Source organism: Hyla sarda, chromosome 2 (assembly GCF_029499605.1).
Source record: "Hyla sarda isolate aHylSar1 chromosome 2, aHylSar1.hap1, whole genome shotgun sequence".
Classification (NCBI taxonomy): domain Eukaryota; kingdom Metazoa; phylum Chordata; class Amphibia; order Anura; family Hylidae; genus Hyla; species Hyla sarda.
Window position 1 is genome coordinate 292,662,574 of NC_079190.1, and position 11,323 is coordinate 292,673,896.

Here is an 11,323-nt window from a genome sequence, read left to right on the forward strand (position 1 = left end):
TTGCCGGACCCATTGAAGTAAATAGTAGTGAACCCAGGAGATCCTGTGAGCTAATACCTTTACATCGTCTTCAAGCTAAGAATAAATAAGATACAAGAATTGTGTGAATGTAAAAACAAACAAATGGTACAGCACATATGGATCCAGAAACCCCAACCTGATGGGAGTTACTCATGATGACTACTGTTCACAACTCCTATTATATGTATTTCAGCTGTTGTCTTCTGATTGTTCATAACCATTTTGCTGTATGTGCTGTCCAATGATTCATGATTTTTGCTATACTGCCCATGACACTTTGTGAAAAATTTTGTGCAGGTTTATATTTTTGTGTTGTAATGTTTATATATTGTATTATGTGTTGTACCATATGTTTGTTTATACAGAATTCTTCTATTGTGTTATTTTAATTCTTAAGAAGGGTATACTTACATGAAGCATTGCATTTAGTACTTCTTATGCACAGCTTTAAGGCTAGGATTCCAATTGTTTTATTTTTTTTAAGTTTTTTATGTAAAACCTGCCACTAGATTTTCCTGCATTTTCGTGATTTTTGTGGCATTTTGTGTGGCATTTTTCCCTTTTCCCCTTTGCCAGTGTTTCCCTTCAGGCGTTGTTTTGGAATTTTGTAGAGTAACAGATTTTTTAATTTTTATAACAATAAATTTTTTTGTAAAAGCAGGGAACAATTATCAAGAGCGGGACAGGGGATTAATAGCGACTGATAATATAAAAATAGTGAAAAGGACACATTTTTGAATGTGTAATTTAATAATTTCTTTGATGTAATCAATGTATTTTTATGTGTAATGTATGTGTTTTAATGACTTCTTTAACTTTTTATTTTAGGTACTTTAAATTTCCCTCAGCGCTGCGCTATTTCCATCATGGAACAGCCTTTATTCTATGATGGAAGTAGTAGTCCAGCTGCCCAGGGATTGATGGCACCAGTCTCACACAGTGGTTTCCGAGACTGGAGCAGCAGCCTGGCATAGAATGCAGATACTGCACGGAGATCGCGGGGGGTCCCAGTGGCGGGCCCCCCACGATCAGACATTTTATTCCCTATGTACATAATAATTCTAGACAATGCTCTAAATATACTACTGTAAAGGGTGGAAATGAGGAATTACATTTTTAAGTTAGAGGAGAATTATACTTCATAGAGTCATAGACAGAAATGTCAAGATCAGCTTTAGCATTGTATTTTTTGTTTTCGTAGACACTTTGTGCTCAAGTTGTTTATATAAACAGTGCACTGGAGACATCTGCTCTTGTAATGGGGATGACTTTGGGAGCGGATCAGAACCTTGTGTTATTGATGACGACTGTCTTCTTCTTGAGTCACCTTGCTGCCCTAAAGACCTGAGGTTCAACAATGTCACCAAGTGCTGTTATGGTAAGAACCCTTTACCCTGGGAATCAAAATACATGGTGCTGGGAGTTGTAGTTTTGCATACTGGTTGGGAAACACTGATCTATATAATAAATAAGCCTGAAATTGTGTATTACTTATTCTGACCACTAGGCCTAAAAGTAAACTGGCGACTTTCTGATCTGTTTGTGATGATAAGGAGGATGCTTCTAGAAAATGATCTGTACAGCATTACAGTGAAAGTTGACACAAGTATATAGAACGATTTCAGTGCAGCCCCCCCCCCCCTTCCCCCACCTGTGAACAGGTCACAGAGCATGCTTTTAAGCTAATATAAATCAGGCAGTCTTTATTACCCCAGGATGTGCAATGGTCATGTAATTTATCCACATGATCACTTACCTTGGCTTTTTGAGCTGGACCGTTGCTGAAACATGTTCGGTACATGTGCGGATATAGGAGATTCTGCTGCCTATATATTCTGCTGCCTATGGTGGGATTATTGAACAACTATTCAGCGCCTGTGCAAAAGGGGATACAGGAAATAAAAGTCAGAAGTGCTTACTGTGGTAAATCATGTGACTGCCACCATTTCACATATGGATTTAAAAACCACCTCTGTCCTCTGTTTCCATGTCACTTTAATGTACTGTAACATTACACTTTAAAGTGTACTTTGTTTTTAAGTGGTTAATGTATATGCAATTTCTTTCAGCCCCTGTGACCAGCAACTCTCCAAGAATCTTCTTGACTAATAAAGGTAACAGTGACAGAAAGAAGCTTACAAAGTAGATATATTTGTAAAACTAGAAAACTATACAGCATGTGGCAGGAATATATTCAGGGACACAGCATGTGGCGTATGCTGGGGTCAAGTCCTGCATGAACATGTGGGTACTGAGTTCCTGCACTTTTTCCACAGCAGGAACACCATTCCTATTAGCAGTACCAGCCTTTGAGTGGAAATCATGGGTGAGTTCCTTCACTTTTTTTTCCCAGGACTTGACCCCTGGGCGTATGGTATTCAGGGGCACAGTATGTAGCAATACTATATTCAGGGGCATTGCATGTGGCAGTATTGTATTCAGGGGAACAGGATGTGGAGGTATTGTAATCAGTGACACACTGTGTGGCAGTATTATATTTAGGGACACATCCTGAAGCAGTAATGTATTCAGCATTTGCCAGTAGTTGAGACATAGCAAAAATAAGTCTTCATGGCGGTCTGGGCCAAATGGAGAAGGAAAGAAAAATTAACTGTAACACAGTATTCCCATTACATATCAGTGATGACAGATCTATAGGATCCTATAAATATACAATTTCTTTGTGTAATGGGAATAACCCTTTAACTTAAGTGCCTGTTGCTGGGAGCATTTAGGAAGAGTGGCTGATAGCTGTAACACTTTGCTCGATTAAAGGAAAGAAGTAATACAAAAAAAAATAAAAAATAAGTTTGGGTACTTTAAGGAAATTTATGTGAGTGCAGAAGGGGGGAGCAATGCATCCTGCAAAAGGAAATACTGCTTGATTTTTTCTTCAACAGGTCCCTAGGAAGATATTAAATTAAAGGTAAATGTTGGGCTGATTAAAGGAATTAAAGTAAAACGGTCATTCTGTTGACCCACACTAAACCAATACACTGGGTTATATTGTGGGTGAACAGGAGATCAATGAGGGGTCACTGACTTAAATATGTACCTTCCTTCTGGAGATATGTCCCACCGATGATCCGCTTCTATCTTCTCTAAATGGTGTGCTGCAAGTGGGCCTGTGGGGTCAATTTGAATATTCATTGTCTGTGATGTGGAGTCGTAACGTGTAGTTGCTGGTCACGTGAGCACATGCACCGACTGAGCACTCATGTGACCAGCGACAATGAATATGCAAATTAACCCAGCGGGCCCGCCTCCAGTGTGCAATTCAGAGAAGATAATGATCCCTCATTGATCTCCTGTTCACCCACACTATAACCCAGTGTATTGGGTTTTGTGTGGGTGAACAGAATGACTGTTTTCCTCTTAAAGGAGTTCTATGGGCTAATATGATTGATGGCTTATCTTTAGGGTGCCCGCATGTGGAATATCCCCCAAACAACAGTTCCATGCCCTCAATACCCAGTAAATGGGGCTGGGCTGAAAGTAGTTGGTTCTATTTACTGTGTAGTGGCTGGGCCTGCAGCTAAGTTCCTGTTTATTTTAAAGTGTACCTGTCACCAACAAAAACTTTTGATATAATGTAGATAATACTATAATATGTATATTTGTAATATACATTGATTAAAAAATTTGTATTTTTGGGTGAAAAATGCTGTCCCTGCAGCTATTGTCTGTGTGTGTCTATGAGGAGTCCAAATACAGGAAGTGAGGGCAGGACAAGCAGAGCTCTGTGCAGGCTCCTGGATTGTCAATCATCCTGCTGTGTGAGCCGAGGGCATGTCATAGAGCCTCAGTGTGCAGAGCCCAAAGTGCACAGAGCCCTGTTTGTCCACCCACACTTCCTGTATTTGGACTCCTTATAGAGACACACAAACAATAGCTGTAGGGACAAAAATATACAAATTTTTTAACCAATGTATATTACAAATATACAAATAATGGTATTATCTACATTATATAAAAAGTTTTTGTTGACGACAGGTACATTTTAACGGGAGCTTAGATGCAGTAGCTCATTATCACCACTACACAGTGAACAGAGCCAACTGCTTTAGGCAACATTCTTTGTGTATTGCAGGTGCCTAACAGCTGTTTGGGAGGGGTTGCTGGATGTCAGCAACCTGCCAATCAGTGATTAGTGAACTACCTTAATGATATACCATCAATCATATTAGCCCAGAAAAATCCTTTACCCCTAGATGACACAGGGCATACCTGTATGTCCTTGGTGTTGGGCGTACATGGACACCCAGGAGTATTAAGTGTCTACGAAGCGAGCCTAGGAGCTTTACTGGAGGTTAGTGACAGCTGATTTCAGCACTCATCTTTAACATCTGCAAACCTGTTGATGTCTGTCATTAACCCTTTAGACCCTGTGATAAAATACTGATCACAGCATCTAAAGGAGGCAAAGGCAGGCGCTGATGTGCTCAGGGTACACATCACCCTACAAGGTGCGAACGCAGGGGCCGGATGAGTTAAAATGGCCCTCAGAGGTCTCTAACCATCCTCCTGCCATCATGTTGTATCAGTAATGCCGAAAAAGACTGCACCAGAGGGATCAGAATAAACTTTTTTAAAGTTTTATCCCCATGTACCCCTTCAAATATATAGGTGAATGTCCGTAGACATTATTGAGAACAATAAAGGATTATATCCATCGGGACATTTATGACATATCCACAAATGTCTTCTCTAGGACTCCTTTATGATGGTTGCAGCTGAGTGAGGTGATTGAGAAGCTGAAAACAGCTATAGTGGTTGGTTCATGCAGTTTGCTTAACTTCCATTAACATTAATAGAGGTGACGTAAACAGTGTAGCACTGTAACTCCTTAGCAGAGGAAACTGTGTAGCCAGTGGTTCTACGCTATTTACACAACACCCATTATCCTCTATGGGAGAAGGAGTAGTTAGTCCTAACTATGGACAATGGGTTTAAGGAACGCAGAATGTGGCCCCATCCCAATTTTTACAACAGTGCCCCACAGTTAATTCTGCTTTGTGCAATGTCCCGCTGCACCATTACATTCTGTATTATTCCAGTACTGTGACCTTAAAATGCCTACATGTGACATTACTATATTTTTATTTCTATGTTATGATGTCACATGATCACAGCATACATGGTGGCCTTTTTATGTGCATTATTCTGCTGCTATGATATCACAGTGCACATATTCTGCTACTAAGCCCCAGGGATAGTTAGTAACACCCCTGCATATATACATCCATACACTATACAAATTATAATACCACATACATTTTATTCCCATAGGATTATTCAGCCTCTTTGTGATTTGGAATTTACTATGGTGGATTACTGAAGAATAGTAACAATTATATTGGAAACGAATAGGAATAGTGTACTGAAAAAACAGAAGACTGGATGGATGTCAAACCAAAAGAAATATGTCTTATATACCAATGCTTTTCAATATTTTAAAACAAAAAAACTGGTGTTAGCCTACATGCCATATCTAAATGTGTCCAGAGGTCCAGCTACAGTGTATTTATGTAGAACTCTACACAATGTACAGTATGGATTTTTTTTACATGAAACCAATTATAAAGATATAGGGGAGATTTATCAAAACCTGTCCAGAGGAAAAGTCAGATCGCTTCTTTCATTTTTATAAAAAGCCTCTGAAAAAAAGAAAGAAGCGATCTGATTGGCTGTTATGGGCAACTCAGCAACTTTTCCTCTGGACAGGTTTTGAGAGATCTCCCCCATAATCAATATACTTTAAGAAGATGGTCCCAACAAGAAGAACCAGCATCCAGAAGAAGCAAAGCCAATAATAAGGTATAAAATGTATACTTACAAACCCCAATCATCTATACTGTTATCATCATGGTCACTACAAAAGTACTTCTTTTCCTTCCACCCTGTATTAAAGGGGTACTCCGGCGCTAAACACCTTTTGATAGGGGATAAGATGTTTAGCGTCGGAGTACCCATTTAACTCCCCTTTAGAGGTGTGTACGGCTGTGTAAATAGATGAATGCTGGCCAGTTGTAGATTAGGAGGACCAGCAGGATATGGCCAAGCTGCAAACATGTCTCAGCATCTTATTTTACCTTGTGATTTCCCCCTAAGTGTAAGTTCTAGGCTTTGTGTAAAGTAAAATCTCCAGCGCTATCAGTGTAAATCCCTGTACATCATTCTGCATTCCTGAAAAAGGTCTCTGAAATAGATGGAAGTAATGTTAATTAAAAACCACAAAACCTGCCCAACCAGTGTGTTCTCTTACACAGAATGATTTATAAGTCTAAAATATATGATATCAACCAATGTTATGGTGTAATTAAAGGGGGTCTCCACTTTGGATATTTTCAATTTTTTAGGCAATTCCTATTCCAAAATAAGCCAATCACTGTGTCTTTCTGCTAGATAAAAATGTCTCGGAGATACATGGACAGTAATGGTATTTAAAAAATCACAAAATCTCCTTAAAGGGGTTTTCCGGTGCTTACACATCTTATCCCCTATCCAAAGGATAGGGGATAAGATGCCTGATCGCGGGAGTCCCGCAGCTGGGGCTATCACGCCCTGTCCCGTAGGCTTGCATTGAGGGGAGGTGCGTGACGTCACATGGGGGCGGAGGCATGACGTCACACGCCGCCGGCCCTGTAGTCACCCGTAATCAGACCCGGAGCGAACACGCTCCGGGGACTGATTACAAACGGGGTGCCAGGTGCATGATCACGGGCGTCCCCAGCTGCGGGACTCCCGCGATCAGGCATCTTATCCCCTATCCTTTGGATAGGGGATAAAATGTGTAAGCACCGGAGAACCCCTTTAACTCGTGTGTTCTTTTACAACGAGAAAATAAATCACAGAATAATTCATTCAGAACTAAGCCAACCACTGTGTCCTTCTGCTAGGCCAGCTGTAATTTGTGGAAAAAACTAACAGTAAGGGTCTGGTCACACTATAGAAATTCCGAGCGAAATCAGCTTGAAGCAGCCTCCACGAGAATTTACACTTAAAGGGGTATTCCGAGCAAAAACATTTTATCCCCTATCCAAAGGACATGAATGGAGGGGGCGTGACATCACGTCCCCAGTCCCGGAGGTTTCCGAAACTGGAGATTCAGCACCCGCATAGAATGAATAATAGAATGAAAGAATAAAATGTTTTTGCCTGGAATACCCCTTTAATGTCAGCATAGATATTAAAGGGGTATTCCGGCTCTATACATCTTATCCCCTATCCAAAGGATAGGGGATAAGATGTATGATCACAGGGGTCCTGCAGCTGGGACCCCTGCAATCTCAGTGCAGCCCCCGGAATTCTGTTCCTGGCGCTGCCTCCGAGTCCCAGATGTGACGTCACGGCCATGCCCCCTCATGAGGTCATGCCACACCCCCTCTATTCATGTCTCAGCAGCGGGACCCCTGCAATTATACATCTTATCCCCTATCCTTTGAATGTATAAAGCAGGAATACCCCATTAAGCGCCATCCTAGTCACTACAGCACAATCCTGCAACTTCTACAGTGAATTCTGTCAGAAGACTGAAGTTCAATATTCTGGCGGAATCAAATTCCTCGTCTGACGTTCCACAATGGAATTTTCGATGTGTGAACTTTGCAGCAGAATCCAATTGGAATTAACAAGAGGATGATACATTTCCTTGTGGACAGGGCCTAAGCGTTCCATTTCCTTGCAGTGCCACCCCTTTCACATCAATGGGCTGCTGAGTTATACAGGACAGGTCCTCCAAGACAAGAGAGGCCTCGTATGTACGAGTGATTGATACTCAGTGAGTACCAGCTGCTATCATGCTGATGTCCAGCATTTAACTCTTTAAATACTGTGATCAGTGCTGATCACACCATCTACACCATAAAATAACAGTTGTCAGGGGTTTTTGGGGGCACTTACCTCTACTCATCTCCATACCGATTCCTGTAGCTCTTCTTGTACAGTCTGCCTGAAGCAGACTGTACAAGTAGAGCAGCGATATTACTGATCAGTGCTGTCATGGCATACCACAAAGTACATGAAAAGAAAAAACAATTGGGGCGTTACCTGGTGCAACTACCCTCACACACACAGATGGCAAAATAGGACATAGCACACTGCTCTCCTTTGGGTGTTGGACTCAGGGCTCAATACCTATTGCTGGATATACAGTGGTCCCTCAAGTTACAATATTGATTGGTTCCAGGACGACCATTGTATGTTGAAACCATAACTCTATGGAAATCTGGTTCTGAAGCCCCAAAATGTGTAAAAAAGAGCTGCTGGAAGCTGTAAATCACTGTCTATGTAGAGGGCAGGAGCTTCTTCAGGGTCCTGTACAGAACACACAATGTCCTAAAAAAGTAAAATGAAGCCGCCCTTACTTGGTGTCCATAGGAGCAGCTATCCCTGGCACAGGTAAAGAGTAGTACAGAACATGTAGTACCATCCTGTACTGTAGGGGGCGCTACCAGAGAGCCAGTCAGTGCATGCACTTCAGTAATACAGGGGTTTTACCAGTGAACTGCCCATTCTAATTGGTCAGTTCTTCCAGCCATTGATACATTTCGCAGATCTGGACTGTTCATAGCATTGTATGTTGAGTCTGGTTTCAAGTAGCAATGGTCCAGAAAAGACCACTGTATGTTGAAACTATGTTGAGGCCATTGTAAGTTGAGGGATCACTGTATAATATTACATGGAGGTAGGAGATGACCCCAGCTGCTGCCTGGGTCTCGAACAGATGCTCATGGAGGTGAAATGTGAAATAAATGATAAAAAAATGTTTTCCACATTTTATAAATAAAAATAAATACAAAATTATATATATATATATATATATATATATATATATATATATATACACACACACACACACACACACACACACACACACACAAAGGTGGATACCCATAGCACACTAATCCATCAGTGAAACAAGATTCCATTAAAAACAATTGGAAACAAAGATGTGTTTCAGCTCCCCCGGCAGTAGGCGCACGGACCTGACTTGGACTGCGTCTCTTAGAATATGCACGAAAAACAGGAATGTCCAACGCCAAACTCAGGAACGATTCTTTATTAAATAGCCATGGGAGACATCACATGAACTCCGACAAAGTACCACGTTTCGGCTAATACGCGTCACTTTGTCTGAGTTCCTGTTATGTCTCCCATGGCTATTTAATAAAGAATCGTTCCTGAGTTTAGCGCTGGACATTCCTGTTTTTCGTGCATATTAAAAACAGTGTTTACCATTTAGTGTTTAGCCATGACAGCAAAGGTATAGGCAGCAGAGTTAGCCCCCCCACCCTTCCCCATAGGTATAGGCAGCAGCGTTAACCCCCCTTCCCAATAGGTATAGGAACAGAGTTAACCCCCCTCTCTCCTTAGATATAGACAGCAGAGGTCCCCCCCTTTCTCCATAGGTATAGGCAGAGTTACCCCCGGCCTCTTACCCGTTGGTATAGGAAGAGTTACACCCCCCTCCCCCTCTTCCCCATAGGTATAGGCAGTTACCCCCCCCCCTTTCCTCATAGGTATAGGCAGAGTTACCCCCCCCTTCCCCATAGGTATAGGCAGAGTAACCCCCCTCTTCCCAATAGGTATAGGCAGAGTAACCCCCCCTCTTCCCCATAGGTATAGGCAGAGTTACCCCCCCTCTTCCCCATAGGTATTACATAAAACATTTAAAAAAATGCTCACCTGATGTCCCATACAGTGATCTCCTCAGCAGCAGGGGCCCGCGTCTTCCCTCCACAGTACAGGCGCCGATGAGTGACGTCATCAGCGCTTGTACTGCGTGCTGAGTGGGGGCGGAGGTCACATCTCCTCTGTGTAAGCTACAGATGCGGCTCAGACAGAGGGGACACCTTCTCCTGTATGTGCGTGTATCGTACATACAGGAGAAGGCAGCGGTGTCTGGATCCTCAGTAGCGGCGGGCCCTTAACCCAGCTGGGCTCTCGGACAACGTCCGATCGGACCGGCCGGTCAGTTTGCCCCTGAAGACTGCACTACAGCTACAAGCAACTTACGGGGGGTGTCTTCTCTGAGTGAATCACAGGTGGCGTATTCTCTGATTAGTCACTGACTTTTCCTTTTTTTTCTGCAGAATCTGCTGGACAAACATTTTAGGATCCTTGTTCCTGCATTTTCGCTCACAGTAATTGCCCCCATTGTGCCCCATATAGTAGTTAGGCCCACTTTGTGCCTCCATTCTGTAGTTAGGCCCTCTGTAGGGGCCCACTGTTCCCCCATACAGCAGATAGGCCTCTGGCCCTTATGTAGTATTAGGCACCCACAAAGCCCCAATATATTGGACTGGCCCCACTGTACCCCATAGATAGGCACCCTCTGTGCCCACATATAGTGGATATGCCACTTTTGTTCCCCCATATAGTGGATGGACCCTTCTGTGCATAAAATAGATAAGCCCCTGTCCCAATGTAGTATTAGGCCCCCACAGAGCCCTCATATGTCCACATAGCCATTTACCTCTCTCCTACAGTTTTCCTCAGGCTATGCCTACACTGTGTTCCTTCCCGTTAATCGTATCCATCAGCATATTACTTAGTGACTCTTCATGATGTATGCACCATTCTGAAAATGTAACAGCCCCCGTGTTTGAGTCTAAAATACTAAATTTGCCACTAAGTGACTCCATTCGGTCATAGCTGTGAATGGGGTCCGCAGCTGCCGTTAACAGTAACGTCTGAATCCCGTTTTTAGACGGGCTGCCGACAGATAAGATTAATGGGGGCAGGAACGTAGTGTAGACTGAGCCTAAGCTTCTCGTGCAGGCAATGTGGTATATATAATGAAAAGCAGAAGGTTTATGGTGGTGCTTGCCCTGGGACGGTTGGATTTTACAACTGCGGATCTGTAAAAGATTTGGGTTGTATTAATGGCCACATTGGCAGCAGTGGGGGCGTCATGTGATGGGAACATGAATTACAACTGTGGATTTTAACCTGGAAGTGAACATTAGGTTCATGTAAACTCCTGTATCATACACTAGTCTGAATACCGATACCAATAATGTCCAAAATCGTGAATATTGGCCGATAATATCAGCCAATATCAGTACGATCCCTAGTACTGATATTGATCTTTCTTTGTGAAAACCTCCAAAATCTCATGAAAATTAATTTTTTCTAAATTTGAAATTTTCTGCTTGTAAGGAAAATGGTCATGCAATATAATGTACTATGGGCACTGGGGTGCAGCAGCCACTTCATACTAATGGACGTATACTGGCAGCTCCTCTTCTCCCGGTAGTATGGCATGGCTGGAAGCAGTGACCTTTGAACTTTTATAGGG

The 11,323-nt window shown here is 42.4% G+C and overlaps 1 long non-coding RNA gene across 1 annotated transcript; it reads left to right on the forward strand.

Annotated features, from left to right (window-relative positions):
- Positions 1-1,271: 1,271 nt before the first annotated feature.
- LOC130356253 (uncharacterized) lies at positions 1,272-5,522 on the forward strand. Its single transcript, XR_008888819.1, has 3 exons — positions 1,272-1,399; positions 2,091-2,135; positions 5,311-5,522. It is a non-coding gene; the product is annotated as an uncharacterized LOC130356253 (long non-coding RNA).
- Positions 5,523-11,323: the final 5,801 nt, after the last annotated feature.